The following is a 21,109-nucleotide window of genomic DNA, read 5'->3' as shown; positions in this document are numbered from 1 at the left end:
GGTTTAAATCCATAATGCTACTACTGTCCTGCTGATAACTAGCCATACCCTCTTTCGAATCTCTTTAAGTGGAATAATGTGTTTTAAAAACAGCTAAGCCCCACCTGCACTATACATTCAAAGCAGTATCATATCACTTTAAACAGTCATGGTTTCTTCCACAGAAACCTAGTTTAAGGGTGCTGAGAGTTGATAGGAGACCCCTCCTCCACTATTCCTTTAAAGTAACACTGCCCAAAATTCCCTGTGAAGATGGAATGAATGCTAAACTAATCAGGGAACTGTAGCTCTGTAAGGGAAATAGGGCCCTCCTAACAACTCTCAGCACACATAATGAGCTACAGTTCCCAGGATTCTTTAGGGGAAGTCGTGGCCATTTAAAGCACTATGATACAGCTTTCTATGTATAGTGCAGATGGGGCCCAAGATTTCATTTAAGGTATATTTCAAACGGGATGACTTTTTCAGTTATCAATATGAATGGATATGATGCAACATATAATCCACCTTGTTCGCGGACAATTCTGTGAGCAAGATCTAATACAGCGTTGAGGGACCTCAGATTCCAGCCTCTCAATCTAGCCCCCAGGACACTCTTTGGGCCATGCCCCTGATGGACTGGATCTGCTCAACTGCTTTTGTCTGGCGGGCTGTGTCCTCGGACTGTGATAACTAACCTTCTTGTTTGGATGGGCTGTGAAGATAAGTGGGTACATACATAAACCTCTGACTTCTGCGCAGATGGAATATAGCCTACTGCACAAGGGTAATGGTCACACCCATTGTGGAGTAATGGTCCGAGCACTGGACTACGAACTGGGAGACCAGGGTTCAAATCCCCATTCAGCCACAAACCTCGCTGGGCAACCTTGTGCTAGTCACCATCTCTCAGCCTAACCTACCTCACAGGGTTGTAGTGAGGAAAACATGGGAAAGGGAGGAATTGTAGGCACCACCTTGAGCTCCTTGGAGGACGCAAAGTGGGGTGTACATGTAATAATAAAATAATAATAATTCATTGCTCCAACCACTTTTGTCCCTGACCTGCTCAGCATTCGGTATGCAGCTCCCAGAATGTTGATCATGAGGGAATGCCACCCTCAGGCTGAAAAACATTCCCCACCCCTGATCTAATAACACCATCCAGGTCAAGACACCATCCAAGTAAAAACAGCTTCTAACAACATGCTTTCACCACCACCCTGGCCCCTTTTCATACAAGAAGTCACTCAATTAAAGGGGGGGCGGGGAAGAGACCCACTGTACTGCAAGTGGCCTTAATACAAAGTGTTGTCTATTTTCAAAGACATAGCACTTGACGTTTTGTGGCAACTTGCATACTAAAAATTGTAGGAAGACGTAATGAAAGGAATTAGTGAAGATGTTAAGGTTGAAATTCACGTCTGTGGGATCTACGAAAGATTTGTTTCTACTGCAATCAAATGGTGAAGCAAACAGTTGAGAAATGATAGTTCTTTGGAAGGAAAGGAGGGAGTAGCAACAGAGGACCGAGAGAACATCTTTTGGACAGAGATAAGCCACTGAGTTGAGGCAGCAAGAAACCCAAATCACTTATTCTAGAAAAACTTCAGACACTACAGTCTCGGGAGCATGGCTGAACGACATATCAAAATATTTATCAGAAATAAAGTAAAGCTGTAAATGTAAATAAACCAGGTATTTTGTAAAGTGTCAAAATTCTCCATTTTTGTTTCAAGGCTGCTACCCTAAGCAAAACTTTCAAGGGGATAAGCACCAAGCTCTCTGGACTTAGAACTTTTGCATTTAACAAAATTTATACATTTACTCAAAAAGAAAGTCTCTAAATGGTTTACAAAGGGCAATCTAAAATATTCCTTAAAACACCAATGAAAGCAAACATTAGAAACAAATTGACACGAAATTGTATCAAAAACTAAACAAAACCAGCAATTTACAAACTATTATAAGGGGGGCGGGAATACATGCCAGTGCAGGCTTGTTGAAACATATCTTTTTAGCAGGTGCCAAACACAATACAGCAAAATTGCCTGCCTGATATCAATAGGTAGGGAGTTCCAGGTGCCGCCATAATGAATGATCAATTCCTTGCAAGTGAGGGATGAACATTACATGAGATATGTACAAACAAAGCATTCTTAACAGTCACTGTGAGGCAGAAAGATATTCCCCCACCTTTATGGCTGATATTTTGTATCCTAGAAGCATTTTTACATTTCTGGGTGTCTCCACAACCGAAAAACATTGTCAAACGAGAGAAAATTCAAAGAGCAGCAATAAAAGCCATCAATGAGTTGAAAGCCAAAAGACAGTGAGGAATAAATTATAAGGCCTAAAAATAAAGCACATTTTTTAAAAGTACCTAAGGTTCCATAAGCATCTACAGTTCAAGAAAGGAACTAAGTTATTTAAATGCAGTTTCTTATAGGGATTACACAAGGAGTTTTACTGTTCTGCTTAAGGCTTCCGAGTAAAAGTTACGAAGTCTGATTATGTACCAGCCTTAAACCACAGGAGTCACCTACTAACATTAAATGGGAGTCAGCAACGGCACAGTACCACAATGATTCTTTACAGGAAGCAAATCACCCTCGGCTCTGGGTGTCTTCTCTGCTCTCATACCTCGTGGGCAAGGTTGCAGACAGAAACAAGTCCAGGCACAGATTTATTTATTTTTTAAAAAAGCTGTGCATGGCACACTTGTAAACTTTGGATATGGTTGCCAGCCACCCATTCTTTTCTCAACGAAACAATAAACAGCACACCGTACGCACGTGTCAGAAGATCATTAAGAACAGCTAAAAGGTTCTCCAGGTCCAAATTCAAGGCACAAATCTATGGCACGTGTTCACAAGCAGCACTCAAAACAAGAGTGAAAAAACACACAAACCCAATTATGACTGAGTTCTTGTGAAGGTGGAAACGAGGTCAACATCAGGCTTGCGATTGTAGGTGCCCACAACCCTGCAAGGGGCCCAGTCCTAGCCCCCCAGGCAAACCATGAACCCTAACCATGAACTCTGGAAGAGGGAAATCATGGCTTCGGAGGTACTATGCCAAACCACGGCTTAGCTCCCAGCAGTACAGCATCAGCAGGACCAAAAGAGATCTAGCTAAGCAGACATAGTATCCTCTTTGGGAGCTCACACACTCATGCTAAGCCATAGGGTAGCTTAGTGCAATGTGCACACCGAACCAATGTGGAAAAAAAGTGAGCAGTGTACTCTTTTGCCCTCCTGGGCAGAAACAGCTGGCTGGAGGCACAATTCTCCATCCACTCTAACCCCAATGCAATACAAAAGACTAATACTATACAAGTCACTATTTTTCCTCTCAGCCTGAAGGCAAAGCAGAAGGAACAGGATAAGCATGCATCCCACAACAAGTGGTAGTGCTAACAGTGCAAAAATGGCAAAAATGAAGAACTTTACTGCTTGAAATAAACTGCAGCTGTCTGGAAAAGTAGACACAAATGTGTTCTCATTGGATAGACTTTGCGGGGGGGGGGGGTGTCAATTCATTGCCATATTTAGGTCTAAGACAACAGGGAACAGTAACCTGGAGAAATTCACTTTAAAAAAATGTCCCAGTCGACAGCTCCAGGCAAGTTAAATCACTTTTGACCTTCTTCTGCCCAAGAGCTTGTATTCTGATCTTTCCTGTAATAGGCTAAACATTAATAAAATTAAATCACATTGTCTAGCATTGCCATGAGTTTAATCACCACCTGGACAAAAAAGGGAATTTGTAGCCAAAGACAAAGCTCCCAGTTCTAACAAGGTTAAACATATAATGCAAAACATGATACACCTCATGAAAGGCATTAAGGAAGGCTATACAATCCAAAGCAGACTTACCTAGAATCTAATTCTCTTGAGATCAAATGTGCAGGTTAACGGAAGAAAAATCAGCCCAGAAGTAAATACAATGAACAGTGACCGCAAACAAACCCTACAGGTGGTCTCTTTGACAAATGTCTGTGTGTCCCCCAGGCCAGCTCAGAGCCCCACAGCTCTAACCAAAGCACCCCAAACCACAGGCACTTCTAACTGGTCTATTTATTTCCTGGATATCCCGTCACCTGATTGACTCATACTCCACAGGGCAAGGCAGCTGGGGACAAAAACAACAGCTGCTTGAGGTTAAACTCACATCCCTCAGCATGTTTACATGTTGGGGGCAGTGAGGCTGCACATCAGCCCACATCACCTCCCCTCTTCCCAAATCACATATCAACTCTTCCCCATTGGGGAATGCCCCTGCCTTCCAGAACCTGCTGGAGGCAGGAGCTGCTATTTCCTGTTTCTCCTAAAACTCTACCAAGCCTCCCACATCCCATGATAAGGTCTCTGTATTCCTTTGCTACTTCCTTCCAGGGCTCTAATAGGTCCCTTGGTGTGCTGATAACCACCACTGCCACACACACACAACACAACACACACACAAAAATACTTGTCCTCCCATGAATCTAGTCCACCCGTTTTGTAAGATTCCTCTTTACATCCAGTAGGCAGGCCTAAGAAAGGACAATTTGTCCCCAACCCATTTCCAAGAAGATACCAATCACCTAGCACCCTTCCCCTTCCGACAGTTTTTGTTTGTTTCTGCCTGTCCCAAATGTCGAGCAGAGCTCTCTGCCTGCTCAGAAGCTACTGAAGAGTGTAACATCACATCACATTTCATTCCCCATCCTAATGTCTTCTTCCTCAGTTCCTTGGGGCAGGCTTGGTGAACCTTCCACCCTCCAGATGCTGCTTAACTACAATTCCCATCATCCCTGGCCATTGGTCTTGCTAGCAGGGACTGATGGGAATTGTAGTTCAGCAACATCTGGAGGGCCAAAATGCCAAAGGTTCCCCATAGTGGTTTTAGGATGACTGAAGGCCCCATGATGGAACAAGTGTCAGAGAACTTCAAGGAGTGAATGTATCCTATATAGTACATGGATGGGGAACCTGTGGTTCTTGAGATGTTGCTGCACAATTCCCATTAGCCCTGGTCATTGATCATGCTGGCTGGGGCTGATGGGAGTTGTAGTTCAACAGCATAAGGAGGACCACAGGCTATAGAACAGGCTTCCTCAACCTCGGCCCTCCAGATGTTTTGAGACTACAATTCCCAGCATCCCTGACCACTGGTCCTGCTAGCTAGGGATCATGGGAGTTGTAGGCCAAAAACATCTGGAGGGCCAAGGTTGAGGAAGCCTGCTATAGAAGAACCTTGTTCTATTTCCTTAAGGTTTGCATAAGGACTGAACTCGGAATCTAATTCCCGCACTTGAAGCTCACTGACAGACGTTGAAGCAGTCATTCTCTCTGACAGCCTAAATGCCCTCACAGGGCTGTTGCGAAGCTTTTGTTTTTTTGTAAAAGACTCCAGCAGCTGAAATCTCTGAACACAGGCACAAATAATAAACAGGGAATTACAATGAGGATTCCATTTTCTTCCTTACTAGATATTTAATATAACCTAGAAGGCAAAGGAAGATGTTTCTTCATGCCCGTGCTGCTGTTTCTCTTAATCTATCACAGGGGTACAAGCTTCTGAAAATGAGGAAGGGGTAAACATTCCCCTACATATAGGTTAAGTTGACTTTAGCCTTTCATAGAATACTTTTTTTTTTTAACTAGAAACCCTACCTTTCCATGATGTGTTCTAAGTTGAATACGAGTGCACTTTCAGGATCTCTGAAGGGTTAAGGTACAACTAACCAGTTGTCCCAAGTCTGCGCTCTCCATTTTAAGAGGCTAGAAAGAGTTTTGCCAGATGATATCAGGGCCCATCTAGCCTGGACTCCTTAGTAAGGAACTGCAGCAACTAACAGGCAAGTTAAAATAACATATAAGGGGCCCACCAGAAATTGTCCTGTGGTCTTTCTGATAACCACCCTTGCCTTTAAGCGGAGGTTTCCCAGTGAACCCCCTGCCTCTCAATTACCCCATGAGTGTGTGAACTGGGGTCAATCCCTATTTGAGAGAGAGAGAGAGAGAGAGAAGGTTCTTGGTCTTCCCTTTTCCTCTTACCCAGCCAAAAACCTTTCAGTTTTTAAGTGGCAGCTGTCCATATAACCCCTAACCCTTCCTTCAGCTTTGGGGGGGGGGTGTCAAAGAAGAAAAAGAAGGCACCCCTAAGATCTTTCCCCTCTCCCAATACCCTTTCCCTCTTATCTTCCCTGAAGTCTACCACTTGGAGACTTTACCCTGGGGGGGGGGGGGGTAAGAAGAGGAAGCATTCCCCAACCCCCCTCTTCCTCCAGTGCAAAGTGCTCTGAAGGGAACTAAAAGTATTTAAGCAAAAGCTTCCCTTGTCATTCTTTCACCCTCCTTTCCTGTGTGTGAAGGGGACAAATAAACAAGGAATTTTAAAGCCCTGTGCCCTCCATAGGTCAAAGTCCTCTGAATGGGGTTAACCCCCCCCCCAACATTTCACCTTCCCCACATATTCCTCTAACCCTCCTTCTGGGGGACGTAAAGGGAAGAGGGGCTGCCTAAGACCCCTATCCCCCCCAAAAAAGTAAGGTCCCCTGGTGGGGGGAAGGAACACGTACACCCCCTCCCTAGAGCCTGTTACATCCCCATAGAATTCCCCTTTCCTTCCTTCAAGTTGGGCCCAAAGAGCCTTTATCTTTGGGGGGGGGGGAGAGCTCTCCCCAACTCTTTCCTAAGGTGGGGCTTTGGCAAAAAGAGGGGGGTCTCCCATATCATTTCTCCCCCTTTTCCTCGCCCCTCTCCCAGGTTATGTAAGTGGGGAACGGGGTGGGGGGGGAGAGGCAGTGAGAAGAGTAATGTGAAGAGACCCCCCTCCCTCCCCTACACGACCCTAACCAAGCCTCCTCGGGAGTAAGCCCCACTGAATTCGCCCCCAGGGAAAGTGGGGCAGCTTAAGTAAATATGTGGGGGGGTAATTTGGGGTGGGAATGGGGGGCAGAGAGAAGAGCCCCACCCCATGTATGTGGGGTAGGGAGGAGAGAGAGAAAAAGGGGGGACCCACTCTTTCCCCCGACCCGCCCCCCACACGGAGGGGGGGAGTGAGGAGAAAAGACAGCCACTAGCCCACGGGCCCGCGCACGCGCTCTCGCTCTCTCACCTGACTCCGCGGGAGGGGAGGGGGGCTCGCGAGGGTCCTCGCGCCGCAGAGTTCCAGCAGCCGCTTGGCTCCTCCGAGTCTTCAATAAACTTTTTTTTCCCCTCTCCCCCTTTTCCTCCTTTCCCTTCCTCTCCTCCCCGGCCCCGCCCTGTCCGACAGAAACCGACGCGGGCGGGCGCTGATTGGCGGAAGCCGGGCGGGCGGGCGGAAAGGAAAAGGAGGGGGCGGGGACGAGGGAAAGAAAACCCAGGAGGGAGGGAGGGGGAAAGGCGGCGCTGTCGCTGCTTTCTGACACGGCTGCTGCATCCGCCTCCTCTTCCCTTCCTAGTGACTGGCAGCGACTGCCGGGGACGGCGCGCGACGCGAACCAAACTAATAAGAGCGAGTGGGGCGGGCGGAATGGGAAGAAGGAATGGCTTCGAAGCCAGCTTTAATGCCCTCCAGATGCTCGTTGGACTACAACTCCCATCAGCCCCGAGTAGCGGCCGCGCTGGCGGGAGGCTGATGGGACTTGGAGTCCAACCCTTGATTGAAGCAGCGCTTTCTGGGATTTTTGTTTTTTTAAGGGACTTAAATGTTTCTTGAAAGCAAGCGAGCCGCAAGCAACTAAGCTCTGGACCGTAGCTGTCAACGTTTCCCTTTTTTTAAGGGAAATTCCCTTATTCCGAATAGGATTCCTCGCAAGAAAAGGGAAAAGTTGACAGCTATGCTTTGGACAGATAAGGGAACGGCTGTCATTCAGTGGCAGGGCTTCCCGAGAAGGTCCCCGATTCAAATCCCGACATCTCCCGGTTAAGCTGGGGCTGCACTCTTGCCTGGAACCGAAGCTAAAAGTCACGGCTTCCTGCCAATAATCCTGGGGAACAGTAGTTTAGTAGGGGGTGCTGGGAATTGTAGTTCCGCGACAAACTACAGTTCCCAGGCTTCTATTTTTTTGGGGGGGTTACATGATCGTTGATGTGTTATCAAAATGCTTTGATGTATGGTGTGGAGGTTACTTTTATGCTTTTCCTGATATCTTTTTTTATACCAAAGATTGATCCTGGCTGACTACGCAAAATAATAATGGGGGGAAATTATCTCTGAGTATGTAAAAAATATATTTCCCCCATCCCCACCCCCTTGAGACGCTACAGCCTACCCTTACTAGAAGTGCCAATAGTCTTCCTCTGTGCCTGCATTGCTTTCCTGTGTATTTATCACCTGCGTGTTAGTCTGGCCCCTATTTAATAGGTGGGATTTTTCCTGCCATTTAATCTCCATTCTGGAGAAGGGTGAGGTCTCATTGACACCTGTTGGGCAAAAGCTTCTTGCACTGCGGGAGGTTGGACTAGATGACCCTAATGGTCCCATCCAACTCTACAATTCATACGTTTACAGCACATTTATACCACTTTAACAGTCATGGCTCCCTCTTCCCCTACCAAAAAAGCCTGGGAACTGTAGTTTGTTAAGGGCATTGATAGTTGTTAAAAGACCCACTATTCCCCACAGCTACAATTCCCAGAGTGGTTTAACAACCAATTCTTCATAGAGAAGTCTGATTCCAAACTTGGGGAAGAAATATATTCAATAAACAAAGCAAGCTCTATAAGGGAAATTGGAGTCTCCCACTCCAGCCTTTCTCAACCTATGGGTCCCCAGATGTTGTTGAACTACAACTCCCATCACCCCTAACTAGCAAGGCCAGAGCTCAGGGGTGATGGAAGTTGTAGTCCAACAACATCTGGGGACCCACAGGTTGAGAACCGCTCTAACCCATCACGTCCACATTCAAAAGCATACAGCTTTAAAGCACATGAAATGAAATGTCATTTAAGGGTGCTCAGGAGGATTGTGAGTGGTAAACTACAGTTCCCAGTATAAATGTACTTTAAATACATTGTATTGTATGGAGCTTTTAAAGGGTGGGTGGGTGTGTTGCTCTTCTAACTCAAATCTATATTCACACAGATTTCAGAGCGGGACAAGGTGGTAGCATACTTAAGAAAAGCTCATGCCATTCATTTTTCCGGTGCCACAAGATTCAGTGGGGGGGGTTTTTGGACACTAAGCATGAGAAAATAAGGCTGCCGCATGACGAAAGAAACATTAGTCATTCATCAGATGATTTTTAATTGATTCATCGATGAATTAATTGGTTTAAATGGCAAGCCTTCACAAAGGAATAAAAACAATCATTCTGAAGTGGGGAAACATAAGATGACACGTGCAAATTAATCATCAGAGGCTGTGTGGCATAGTGGTTACAGTGTTGGGCTAAGACCTAGGTTCAGTTCCCCACTAGGCTATGAGGTTCATTGGGTGAGTCACACCCAGTGTCACACAGGATGAAATTACGAGGGAAGAAGAGCCACACTGAGCTCCTTGGAGGAAAACGGGGAACCAAATATAATACCAAAACAAAACAAAAAATTGCAAGAGAAATTCTGTCTTGTGTGTCAGAGTCCAACAAAGTCATCTGCCATCCCAAGTGCAATTGTATTGAATTTATAGTTCATTTTTTAAATTAACTGCTACCCGCTTAACTGGGTCACTTTTTATGAGTCAAAAAGGCTGCAATCCTAGATCCATTTACTTGGGAGTACGCCACATTGCACATCACTGGGCTTCCTTCATTGCCTAACAGTGCAATCCAATACAATCTACTGCAAATAGAAGTCAAGTCCTGTGTTGTTCAGTAGCACTTCTTCCATTTTACGTTGCTGTTCTAATAGGAGACATTTCATTGACCTACCTAGTGACACATGCACACACCCCTGTCCAGCCGAATGACTACCTGGCTGTTCATTAGAGCAGTAGCTATTAGAGAGGAGCTAATCCACAGCCTAACAACAACCCCATATAGCATGGAAGAGCCAGTGTGGTGTAGTGGTTAGAGTGTCAGACTAGGACCTGGGAGAACAGGGTTTGATTCCCCACTCAGCCGTGAAACTCACTGGGTGACCTTGGGCCAGTCCCTGCCTCTCTGCTTCATTTAGGAAACCGCCATATACTGAACCAGCCCACTGGCCCATCAGGTTCAATATTGTCTACACTGGCCAGCAGCTGCTTTTCAGGGTTTCAAGCAAGAGTCTTTTTCTGAAGATGTTGGGGATCAAACCTGGAACCTCTCAGGGTTGTGAGGATTAAATGAGGAGGGGGAGAACCAACTTGATCTCCTTGGAGAAAAATTGGTGGGATATAAATGCAATCACCCAATCAAGAAGATATGTTTACCTATATTTCCCTTTCCTATTTATTGCCCAATAGCCCTTCAACCCTTGGCCTCCAAACTCCTGGGACCTGCTGCTTATTATGGGATAGGGCCATAGTGGCAGAGCATCTGGGTATGCCTGCCCCAAACAAGTAAACAAAAAGGATATGGCCAAAGAGTATTTAGAGAAATTTAGTCCCCTTTTAGAGTTTATTGTCAAACAAATTTTTCTCCCGAAATCTCAGTATGGTTTTGAAATGTTTCAAGTTAATAAACTCTTACTTCAGCTAGAGATTACTTATATTTGTTTTCTTTCTCTCTCCCCCCCCCCCCTTTTTGTATGTCAAAACCCACTGTGGTAAGATATCAGTATGTTTCAAATATATACATATATTTTATTATTGCAATAGTATTAATTTTTACAATTCGCCATTGTCTTTTGTGCTTTTGAGGTAAAAACGGAAAGGCTCGTCAAGTTAATAATCAGTAATTGGCAGGTAACTCTGTAATTCTTTGAATGCAATAGTGTTTCACTTAACAAAATAAATAAAAATGGGTTTGGAGGTGTCAAAAACAGTACAGCAGTCTGCCTCATATGAATCAGCTTGCATTTTTACAAGGAACATTTTGGATCCCCAGATTAATTAAAGTTACCAACCCTTCTCCAAAAAGAAGGGTACAGCTGCATTTACAAAGCATTCGGCAAAATAAAATAAGAAATGGTCTCTCAGCGCCAGTAATGCCTTTTCAGTCAGTGTGTGTGACTCACCTTCCCTTTCCAGTCAGTGGTGTGAGAACTATTTTATGATGTTCTCAGCAATATGGGTTTTCCTCAACAAAGGTGGCTTGTAATCAGATTCTGAATGAGGATTCACACCAAAGAGTTAAAGCAATACCGCTTTAAACAGTCATACATTCCCCCAAAGAATCCTGGGATTTGTTAAGGGTGCTGAGAGTTTTTAGGAGACCTTCATAGCTGTCAACTTTTCCCTTTTCTTGCGAGGAACCCTATTTGGAATAAGGGAATTTAATAATAATAATAATAATATTTATTTATACCCCGCCCTCCCCAGCCAAGGCCGGGCTCAGGGCGGCTAACAAGCAATAATAAAAACAAGTTGAATGAATACAACTTAAAAACAAGATTAAAATACAACATTAAAATATTGAAACATTAAAATATTAAAATGCAGCCTCATCACAGGAGGAGAAAGGAAAAAGAAAGAGGGGGAGGGAATCAAAATGGCACCAAGCCAAAGGCCAGGCGGAACAACTCTGTCTTACAGGCCCTGCGGAAAGAAATCAGATCCTTTAAAAAAGGGGAAAGTTCCCTTTAAAAAAGGGGAAAGTTGACAGCTATGCCCTGTGAAGAGGGATTGATTGTCAATCCACCCTGGGAATTGCAGATCTGGGAACGGAAGAGGAGTTTCCTAACAACTCTCAGGATTTGGGACTGTTTAAAGTGGTATTATAGTGCTTTAAATATTTGATGTGAATAAAACTGGGCACGACATACCCTTCAGTGCAACACGGGGAGAAACTTGGGGCACCATCTTCTGGTGTTGCACTCCCATGTTGGGTCACATGACCCCCGTGAGCTCGCACGCACCTCCCAAAAAACACTTTTCTTGCATGGCACCCCACAAAAATGTGTTTTGGGGTGCCATGCAAGACCTCAACCCCGAAGAAAACAAGATTGCGTCCCAAAAGTGCATGAGACGCCATTGCCCAAAATGGCCGCCGTGCTCTTGCAGGAAAACATGGGATGTTCCGGTTTTGTTGGGACAGTTGTGGGATATGGCACTGTAGTTTGTTGAGTGTTGCATGGTATAGTAAATCTGCAAGGGGTAAACAACAGTGCCCAGAATCCTTTGAGGGGAAGAATGTGCTTCAGATGTGATTTAAAATAATAGCTTCAATAACTGCATCTGGTTTCAGGCCTGGCTCTAGGTTTGAGGGGGCCTTCAAACAAGCTACCCTTCCTCTTGGCCCTCTTCCTGAAACTCTGTCCCCTGCATTATCCTGAGAAGTCTCTCAGCATCGATTCTCCCTCACACAGAGAGAACTGAGAACAGTTAAAAACGACAGTGACTTGAATAATAGTCACAACAGAATGGAATGCCTCTCTCATGTGACACACAGTTCGCCAATCAGATGAGAGCTATTGCTAAAGGGAAAACCCCATACTAAAAATACACAGCAATTCAACATGAGCAAACATTTCCATTTCAGGAAATTAAAACATTATCCTTAATGCTGCTGGTTGTCAGAGCAACACACCCTCCAACGTCTTGAGTCCCCAACCTGGGACATGCATCTTCCTCCCGTGCTCTCCTGCACAAGATCACGGAGCTCAAAAGATTGGGGGGGAGCTGTGCCCCAAAAAGGCATATTTGGGGGCACCGCATGAGATCACGGTGCTGAAAAAAATGCTTTTGGGGGGAGAGTTTGGTGTGAAATCAGGTGAGATCATGGCACCGAAAATGGCTGCTGTGCTCTCAGGCGAGAAATGGGATGTTTCGTTTTTTCCAGGACACTTGCAGGATATGGAGTAGACAGTGCTGAGCTGGACGGACAAATAACCTAACCTCATGTCAAGGTGTTACTTATCTTCTCTGCAAATCAAGATACCTAAGCGTTACCTGGTTGTTGTCAGTGGAGGAGACCAGATTTCTCTAGCATCACCTCTGAAGTCCCTCAGAGTAAAAAGAAATGATTGCTCATTTTACATCAGTATGCTCTGTTTTCCCTTTTACATCCATAATTTATAGAAGAGCAGCTCCATAGATTTTTATATTGTTCTGGACTTTCAGCTTTTCACTCTGCACGCTTCTGTCTAGGAAGACATTGGCATTTACCAGAAACAAGGATAATTGCGTCTTATTAAAATGAGAAGCAACTGTTTGTTTGTTCTTTATTGTGTTTTGGACGTTAAAAATGTGCAGTTAACTTTAGTTGGGTTCATAAAATATCCACGCATGATATCAGAGTCATTTTTATGAGTTTATCTACTTCGTTATTTCATTTGTCCTTTGTTTTTGTAATCATCCTCTCCAGTGTTATTATTTATCATTCAAACAGCACTTTAATAGACCCAAATGTTTACAGCCTTGTAATCAGACTGGTGGTTACTTGCGTTATTCCAATCTTTCACATCCTGGCAGTAGGCGGAGCAAGGCTGAGACTGAGGCAATGATCTGGCCAGTTCCAGCTGTGTTATCTAAAAAATGCACCAAAAAACCCCAAAATGATCCAAGGGCTGCAGTGCCTTTGCTATGTGCAAGGTTTAGGGCTTCTTTGTTTGTTTTGTTTTTTAAAATGGGGAGTTGTGGTAGAGATTTGCAAAGAGTATTGAGACAATCAGTAATGGCCAAGAATGATGTGCTGTAGTCCAGCAATATCTGGAGGATTCCCCATTCCCGATTTAAGGAGAGTGCAGAGTGTTTGAGAACTGGGACATTTGCCGGGAAACCAAAATGCTTGCTTACAAAGTTACTGTACTGCCAACCTTACTGTACGTTTGTGAAACATGGACCACTTATAAATGCCATCTCCAACTCCTCGAAAGATTTCATCAACGGTGTCTCTGGAAAATTGTACATATCACTTGGGAAGACAGACGAACTATCGTCAGTGTACGGGAAGAAGCAAAGATCACTAGTGTCGAAGCAATGATTCTTCAACATCAACTTTGTTGGACTGGTCATGTTGTTGTGCGGATGCCTGATTATCGTCTTCCAAAGCAACTACTCTATTCCAAACTTAAAAATGGAAAGCGCAATGCTGGTGGTCAGCAAAAGAGGTTTAAAGGCTCTCTCAAGGCAAATCTAAGAAAATATAGTATAAACACCGATAACCGGGAAACACTGGCCTGCGAGCGCTCCAGTTGGAGAACAGCCTTTACCAAAAGTGTCATGGACTTTGAAGACATGGGAACTCAGGACGCAAGGGAGAAACAAGCTAAGAGGAAGGCAATTTTGGCAAACCCTCACCATGATCAACTCCCACTCAGAAAGCTACATCCTCACTGTGGAAGGACATGTGGATCCAGAATTGGCCTCCACAGTCACCTACTGACACAGCATTAAGACTGTGTTCATGGAAGACAATCTTACTCAGCTATTAGTGATCGCCAAAGAAGAAGACACCACCCAGAAGTGGTTGAACCCTCTTGCCCTGGGAAGATGAACCTCTTACCAGCAATTCCTCTGCCTTATCCGGATGGAGCTTCAGTTTTCTAGTCCTCACTCAGTCCATTACTGATTCTAAACAGACATGATCTGCAATTATTAGTAGGTAAACATGCTCCACCTACTGATTTGTGTAGATCAAGCTGCTATTTAAAAAGCACAGGAGCAGGACAAACTGGTTTGGTTCTCCTGGTCAGTCAACACCTCTGTTTCAGAGGCATCTGCAGTTGAAAACAGAATGCCAGTCTCATGTGACCTTGGTATGGTCCAGCAAGAAGGCTATGCTAACCTTCGTATGTTCTTAATATTTAAATTGGCTCCATGTAGGAATGCAAAGGAAAAAAATTCCGAATTGCACAGGCCATCTCCTCCAATTCTATTTTGCCTTTGTTTTCTTATCATCAGCTGCTAGATTCCTGTCTGAATGCCCCGGGGCACAGCTGTATTGCCGATTTATTACGCTCTGTGCTGGCCATTTTCTGGTTCTGATCCAGTGAATGTCCCTCCTTGCTTCATTTGTCTGCTCAACTCATTTGCAGTTTTCCATTTTCATGCCAGCCAGCCTGCTACTACTTCTCTCTCCCGAAAAAGTAAAATAAAAAAACCCACCGTTAGCTGCAAACCTACTGCGAGGTGAAACATAAAATTGCATCTGATGTTAGCAGGCTCAAACAAATAACCTTTGAAGAATTGAGCTTGCTCCCTTTCCCTTTTCCCCTTTCACATCTAAACCACTGAGCCTCTTGGGCTTGCTGATCAGAAGGCTGGTGGTTCGAATCGTGTGTGTGATGTCATGTGCACGACGGACTCTCCCCCAAGTTGGGTGGACCCAGCACCTATGTCGTTATGGATCCTATGCAGGCTATTGTTGTTTAGTCGTTTAGTCGTGTCCGACTCTTCGTGACCCCATCGACCAGAGCACGCCAGGCCCTCCTGTCTTCCACTGCCTCCCGCAGTTTGGTCAAACTCATGCTGGTAGCTTCGAGAACACTGTCCAACCATCTCGTCCTCTGTCGTCCCCTTCTCCTTGTGTCCTCCATCTTTCCCAACATCAGGGTCTTTTCCAGGGAGTCTTCTCTTCTCATGAGGTGGCCAAAGTATTGGAGTCTCAGCTTCAGGATCTGTCCTTCCAGTGAGCACTCAGGGCTGATTTCCTTCAGAATGGATAGGTTTGATCTTCTTGCAGTTCATGGGACTCTCAAGAGTCTCCTCCAGCACCTATAGGCTATAGGGATAGGCAAATATATCAAGTTTCTCATTTTGCCAATCTTAAATTCGGTTCTCCTCATTTCCACATCTTTTAAAGGTGAGCCTACCTGATTTGTGCTCTCTGAAATGATCAGCGAACTGAAACATAGCATAGCACAACACAGAAGATGCCTTAATACTAAGTCAGGCTATTGGTCCATCTAGCCCAGTATTGTCTACACTAGGTGGCAGCCGCTCTCTGGAGTTTTGGGCAGGGGAACTTTCCATCTCTACCTGGAGAAGCCAGGGATCAAACCTGGGACCTTCTGCATGCAAAGCAGATGCTGAACCACAGAGCTCTTCCCCAAACTCAGCCATCTTTAAAAAATTTAATTCTCTGAATTTTGCAATGCAGTTCTCCAGCCAAGCAATGTGCACATATATGCATATACTAATGTACAGTCTGCATGAAAATACATATATTAGTGAAAACATCATATGAAAATGTGATATATCAGGGGAAATTGCTCTGCAAATATATTTATATAGATATTTATATAAACTCGGCTGAACAGAGTTTGGAGCTGATGTAAATTTACACTGGCTTAACTCTATCTGGACGCGGGTGGCACTGTGGGTTAAACCACAGAGCCTAGGACTTGCTGATCAGAAGGTTGGCGGTTCGAATCCCCACAACGGGGTGAGCTCCCGTTGCTCGGTCCCTGCTCCTGCCCACCTAGCAGTTCGAAAGCACATCAAAGTGCAAGTAGATAAATAGGTACCGCTCCAGCGGGAAGGTAAACAGCGTTTCCGTGCGCTGCTCTGGTTCGCCAGAAGCAGCTTAGTCATGCTGGCCACATGACCCGGAAGCTGTACACTGGCTCCCTTGGCCAATAAAGCGAGATGAGCGCCACAACCCCAGAGTCGGCCACGACTGGACCTAATGGTCAGGGGTCCCTTTACCTAACTCTATCTAGGGTTGGCATGTTTCAAAATTCAAAAAGTGAAAATATGGACACAAAAGTTGTTGAGATTTTTTGGTCAAAGTTTTTGAGCTTTTTAAAGTTTTGCCCAAAGTTGTTGAATATTCTGCACTTCTGACATGGGTTGCCATACATCTGGATTTCAGCTATTTCCTTCTGGACACTGTTTCCAACGGCTGAATCCTGGCCATGTACAGAAAATACCGGACATATGGCAACCCTAGCTTTTACCGGCTTGCTTTCCTCCAGCTTCTTATGCATAATGTTGCTCCCCCAAAATGCTGACAAACACTCTTGAGGACTTAATTGCTTAAATTGCAAACAAATCCAGAAATGTGACCAACTGAAAAATGAAAACCTGTAACTGACAAGGTTTGTCCCACTCTAATGTAGCCCCAGTTCCATTTCAGACTAGTTTGGAGCCAGGAAGGTTAAATTCTGCAGCATTGAAAGTCTAGCTCTTGGATACATTCAAGGTTGAGAGTGCAAATTTTAAGAACATTCGTTGCAAATTTTTCTTTTATTAGACTTTGCAATCAAACTGTAGCAACAGTGCTGACACACAACTGTTCTTTTAAAAGCAATTTGGCTCCCGAAGGACAACTATTCCTGCCTTTGCTCATACCTAGCATATTTTGTATTGTTTACAGAGGCACCAGGGGGTTCACCTGCGAACCGCTCAGAGATACAGATGCTCTCAAGGAAAATAACATCTGGCCTGAAATACAATGATGGGGGTCAGCATCACCTCCCCAATAGGACCCCTATTAACATAACTCTCAGAAAGGTGTGCCCAGAAGGCTGTGTCATTTATTGCTTCTTCTGTGCTGAACCAGCACATCATATCCTTGTAAGGCAAGGATCAGCAACGGGAAGTCCCAGGGCCAAATCCAACCCTCTTGAGCATAGCTGTCAACTTACAGATTTGAAAATAAGGGATCAGCAGCCAAAATAAGGGATTTTCAGAGCACAGGTATGTTTGCCTTCTGAGCCCCTCCGAGCCAAAGGCAGAAAGCCCAGCCAGCAGCCAAACGAAGCCTCAAGCGGTGGTTCCCACAGCGCAGCAACCCGGCAAAGGGGATTCAGCAAGGAAAACCACCGTCACCTCTCCGCTGGGAAGCGCTGAGCAAAGGTGAGTCCCCAGGCAACGTGGCCGATTTGATCGGCACAAGGCATGCAAGCTCCACCCCCCAGTTGTTCTTAGACTCCTTATTGGGTGAGCAACGCAGCCAAGCAACACAGTTGGAGCCTCCCTCCTCCCTGGCCGGCAGGGAGGGAGGGAGAGGAGCTGCTTCCTTTGAAACTTGGGAAATTTAAGGGACATCATCAATAAAGGACAGCAGCGGGACACGGCGCTGGGATAAGGGACTTTCCCGCCAAATAAGGGACGGTTGACAGCTATGCTCTTGAGAAGCACCAGCTACCCCCCTCCTCCAGCTGCCAGCTTAGAAGCAGGAGAATATGTGGAAGGGGTAGCGGTTGTGTCAATGGGACTTGGTTACAACCTGTTTTGGGGCTGACCCTTATTGTTGAAAGCTGATAGCTGAAGTTATTTAATGCAGAATAATTCTGTTAGTCCACATAACCCACTACTTTCCCGATCCTGGTACCTTAGGGCCCTCGTATTTACGGGACTGCCTCTCCTGGTATGCCCTGCAGAGGACCTTTAGGTTCATGAATAATCATAGTTTAGATGTCCCGGGCCCTAAGGAAGTCAGATTATCCTCTACCAGGGCCAGGGCCTTCTCAGTGATGGCTCCGACCTGGTGGAATGCTCTGTCCCATGAGACCAGGGCCCTGCAGGATTTAACTTCCTTTTGCAGGGCCTGTAAGACAGAGCTATTCCGCCTGGCTTTCAATTTTGAACTTTCTCTGATCTTTTATTTCCCTTCCTTCCTTCCCCTTTTTATGAAGATTACCCGCTCTGGGATCCCACAGCTAATTCTCCCCTGATCTCCTCATTGGCCCAAATAGGACTAATTCAGCCAGCTAGCCCTGGTGATCATCTAATGTTTATTGGATGGATTTCCTCCCTAAATTGATTTTTGAATTCCGAATTTATTGTTATTCACGTTTTATACAGTATTTTATGCTGTTTTGTTGTTGCATCAATTAAGTGTTTTAAATTTGTCGTTAGCCGCCCTGAGCCTGGTTTTCTGAACCGGGAAGGGCGGGGTATAAATAAAAATTATTATTATTATTAATTTATTTATCTGGAGGTAGCAGGATTTGAACCTGGGTCCTTACGTACAAAAGACAGATGCTGCAACATAAAGCTATGGCTGCCCCAGAAGCAAAATTAAGCTGCCATCCTTACTAGTAGTAGTAGTAGTAGTAGTAATCCTCTTCATCTCTTGCCATAAACTCAGGTCCAAAGGCTAATTTAAAGACCCACCAACAGAGCATCTAACATCTAACCCTGTACTGTTTGCCCTGCCTGAAAGTCCTCTGGGCTTCTTCAGTCGGCAACTCAGACACAGATACCACCATGAAGTGGTACCTTGGTTCTCAAACTTTCATAGAATCATAGAATCATAGAATGAATCATAGAATGATTCTATTCTTTCATTCCATTCCAGAAGTCCATTCCAAAACCAAAGCATTCCAAAACCAAGGTGCGCTTTCCTGTAGAAAGTAATGCAAAACGGATTAATCTGTTCCAGACTTCTAAAAACAACCCCTAAAATAGCAATTTAACATGAATTCTACTATCTAACTGATCCATAAAATGAAAGCAATAATCAATGTACTATAAAATAAACAAGGCAGTATTGTAGATGATAAAAATAAAAATTATTATTTTTCCTTACCTGCACTGATGATAGTCATTGTTTGGATGGAGGGCTTTTATCCATTTCCGCAGTCACACAATCAACCAATCAGTAGCTGAACTGGGTTCCACACAGTCACAAAAACAAATTAACTGAAAAAGCCTCAAAAACCAAAACGCAAAATAAATAGCAAAAACAAAAGCACCAAATACAGTGGCACCTTGGTTCTTGAACTTAATTCGTTCCGGAAGTCCGTTTGACTTCCAAAATGTTTGAAAACCAAGGCATGGCTTCCGATTGGTGCAGGTGCCCCGGAAACAATAGCTGACAGCCGCATCGGATGTTTGGATTTTGAAAAACATTCAAAAACCAGAACACTTATTTCCAGGTTTTCGGCGTTTGAGAACCAAGGCATCTGAGAACCAAGGTACCACTGTACAGGCAAGGCCTAAACTTTGAAGCCTTTCCAAATGGTATGATCTCTAGTGAGTAGGATTCGAACCCACAACAGCTGGGCTAAAATATCGCAGAAGATGTTCCAAGCATTTCAAGCCTATTGCATATTTCCAGGCTACAGACCATTGGCCTTTGGGTGGCCTTTGGAGGTCTGCTTCAGAACTCTCTGTTCAGTCTTTGAACACCCCACCCTATCTTACAATAGAACGGCCAATCTATGCAGGGGAGAACACTTACCGTTCTCACATCAACCATCCGCAATGCATGCCTGCCTGGACGTTGCGTGTAAATGTGCAGGAAGCATAGAGGAGAGGAATTCGATGGGTGGAGATGGTACCACTTGTCCTTAACATCACACTTGCCGAAACATTTAAGAGCCACGAGGAAAACTGCACAGCTATCGGCTGAAGGTGTGTGTCAGGCATCTGAGAACATCAGATCTTTAGAGCGTCTCCTCTCTTCCTCTCCATGCCCCTTCCCCCTCTTCATCTTTCTTCCCTCTCTGCTTCTCACGTTCTTTTCCTTCTTTCTGCTGACTGGCAAATGACTTCCTCTTAAGCGGCAGGGCTGTGATGTCAGCAGAAGTATTATGACATCAGAGTGGTGTAACCCCTCTCTATCCTATCCCTTCTCCTTCCTTCTCCCTTCCTGGCAAAGAGGAGCCACCATTGCAGGAGAAAACCAGGAGGTGTGGGCTTGCTTGATCCCCTGAAGTAGTTTGGTGTCGTCAGGTTCAATAGTCCTGCAAATGCACGCCCAAGACATGTGTTCCGCAAGCAGATTTATGGACACGTTCACATGTAGAAATGCACACAGTTGCATAGGTTTATAAGACACACTGCTAAAGGAAGAACACAAAGCAGTTTACAATCCTGATGTTCATGCGCATTGTTGTTTTGTATTATTTATTGCATTTATTCCCTCCAAGGAGCTCAAGATGACATCCATGGTTCTCCTCATCTGCAAGATTGTGCCTTGCCATTAATAGTGTGATGGCCTGGGACTCGGGCTCGGACTCGGAACCAGAGGAGTCTCAGTCTGCACCAGATCCTTTGCCTCAGGCATCATCTGAACCAAGTCTGGGGCCTGGTCCTGAAGAGTCCCAGTCTGCACAGGTTCCCCTGCAACAAACACCAGCTGGGCCGAGTCAGGGGCCTGAGCCTGCTCTGGCTCCAGATGCAGGGATTGCCTCGTGGCCTTCAGCTGGGCCATCACTTACAGTAGTGATGTAACCCACCG

The 21,109-nt window shown here is 45.0% G+C and overlaps 1 protein-coding gene across 6 annotated transcripts in view; it reads right to left on the bottom strand.

Annotated features, from left to right (window-relative positions):
• ZFAND6 (zinc finger AN1-type containing 6) overlaps nucleotides 1-20,407 on the bottom strand; it is a 77,727-nt gene extending 57,320 nt beyond the window's left edge. The window contains exon 1 of one of the 6 annotated variants that reach the window (XM_080980533.1): nucleotides 20,108-20,407. The gene's annotated coding sequence lies outside the window, so the exon portion shown is untranslated. Of the gene's footprint in view, nucleotides 1-3,857; nucleotides 4,045-5,639; nucleotides 6,115-7,086; nucleotides 7,216-20,107 lie in introns of those variants that run through there. The other 5 variants (XM_080980537.1, XM_080980532.1, XM_080980538.1 and 2 more) reach the window with 5 other exon arrangements.
• Nucleotides 20,408-21,109: the final 702 nt, after the last annotated feature.

This window comes from Podarcis pityusensis (assembly GCF_964106645.2).
Source record: "Podarcis pityusensis genome assembly, chromosome: 14".
NCBI classification, from domain to species: Eukaryota; Metazoa; Chordata; class Lepidosauria; order Squamata; family Lacertidae; genus Podarcis; species Podarcis pityusensis.
This window is presented reverse-complemented; position numbering and strand designations above follow the sequence as displayed.